This window comes from Elephantulus edwardii, unplaced genomic scaffold (genome assembly GCF_000299155.1).
Source record: "Elephantulus edwardii isolate Elephantulus edwardi_28Jun2011 unplaced genomic scaffold, EleEdw1.0 scaffold00050, whole genome shotgun sequence".
Lineage (NCBI taxonomy): Eukaryota > Metazoa > Chordata > Mammalia > Macroscelidea > Macroscelididae > Elephantulus > Elephantulus edwardii.
The window spans coordinates 14,695,586-14,697,893 of record NW_006399800.1 but is presented as its reverse complement, the minus strand read 5'-3'; positions in this window follow the sequence as shown (position 1 = coordinate 14,697,893).

Sequence of the window (2,308 nt, the reverse complement as noted above, 5' to 3'; positions counted from 1 at the left end):
AATACTACATTGCATTGAAAAACAAGGAACTCAGGAAATATTCTACAACATAGGTGACCCTGAAGGACATTATGTTGAGTGAAATATCTCAATCACAAAAGGAGAAACACCGCATAATGCCACTGTTATAAAATAGGGGGTTGGGGGAAACTAAGAAAAGAAGGGATAACTAATGTACACTGCATTGAAACAAATGAGGGAGAGAACTGTTTAAAATGGATATATAATTAGATATTATTTGCATGGCAAGTGTCCAAAATAAGAGCTGCATAATAAAGTGGACTGGGAGTGGGTGGGGGTTGTATAACAATGAAAGAATTTTTTTCTTCTCAAAGAGAAAAGCAAACTGGAGGCAGGAAGAAATGCGCAGGGAGGAAAATATGCAACAATGAATGAATGGAAATCCAAGTTCTCTATAATCTTTCATTAAAATTTCAATTATAAAAAGCACTTACAGATATATTGACTTTCTTTTTCTCATCATAAAATAAATACACAAAAATGAACCCCCCAAAATATGATGCAGTTTAAAGCTACTGGGAACTCTGAGTCTGAGAAAGTTTAACATAAAGAGTTGAGTCTTTGTCTAATTTGTCATGTAATGAAACATAGAATCAAATTATATGTTGTTATATGCCCTCAAGTCCACTATGTCTCATAGCTGCCTTATGAATAATGAACAATGGCTCTGAACCTTACTGTATCCTAATTCAACCTCACCATTTCTGAAATACCTGACTTTATTGCCACAGTCACTGTGTCAATCCAGGGTCTTCCTCTCCTGCCCTGACCTTCTACCCTTCTAAGCATGATATCCTTCCCCTTTTGGCAACATGCCAAAAGTATGTAAGACAGAGCTCCAAAAGCTGACCCTCCAGTAGGTTTTCAGAGACTGTTAATAACTTGGGAGGAGATTGCCTATCCTTCTCCGCTGGAGTGGTTGGTGGCCTCGAACTGGGTGCCTTCAGGATTACAGTGCAGCTTTTTGTCACTAGGCTACCAGAGCTCTCTAAAATAGGTTTAGGAAAACTAACACCAGTAGGGAAGTTTCATTACCACTGTGGAATAACAATTGCACCTTGGTGATCTTCAAATCAAATGGAACAAAATCACATTTACTTTTTAAATTGAGTCAATATTTTAATATCTTAGTATTTCACACAAAATGTTTAGATTATTAACTCCCCTTGAGGGAACTCTGGTGACCTAGGGGTAAGGTGTTACCCTACCAACCCAATTCCCCATGATTCGAATCTGCCAGCTATTCCATGGAGGAAAGATGAACAGTCTCCTCCAGTGTGATTTACTGCCTTTAGAATCCCTTGGAGGGTCAGTTATGAGTTCATTCCAATTCAACAATACACAACAACAATAAATTTACTTAAAAATAAAATGAAACTGGGATAAATAGCAATATTTTATCCTTGGAAACAACTGAGTGCAGATAATAGACAATTCCTCTTTTCAGAAGGATCATGCATATTTGAATTTCCTATGGCCATAAAATAATAGACAAGTCCCTCTTTTCAGAAGGATAATGCATATTTGAATTTCCTATAGCCATAAAATTACTTTTTCATTATAAATACCTTTTAATACATAGTTTATTGTTTTTGTTGTTAGGTGCTGTTGAGTCCAGTACAACTCATAGTGACCCTATGAACAAAAGATCTGAATTCTGTTCTATTCTGTGTCATCCATCCTTACACTTCCTGACATGCAAGAGCCCATTGTGGCAGTCACAGTGTCAATTCAACTGGTCAAGGGTCTACGTTTTCTATATCTCACACACACATATATATGCATATATCTCACACACACACACATATATATATATATATATCTCACACACATATATATATATATATATATATATATACACACACATTACACACACACATCCTGATACACATAGACCCAACTGGATGGAACAGAGAGGTCTCAAATTGCATTTGTGAAAGAAGATTGTGGAAAAAGTCATTATCTTCAATAAAAAGGGCAAGAGCTGTGTGTGGAACAGATCAGATCATTAAACACTCATAAGCAAGTTCTGGGATTCAAGTTGAAGCTGAAGGAAATTCAAACAAGACCACGAGAGTAAAAAATATAGCCTTGAACTACCTGAACATTGAGAACATCTTAAGAATAAAAAGATTTGATGCATTTAATACTAATGACTGAAGACCAGATAAGTTGTGAGTTATGATATGACATCAAGGAAAATTAACATAAAGGACATGAAGAAAGAAAAAGGTAATCTATAGGGCAAACTAGAAAGAAAAGACCAAAGAGGTCTTTTCAGTAGAGA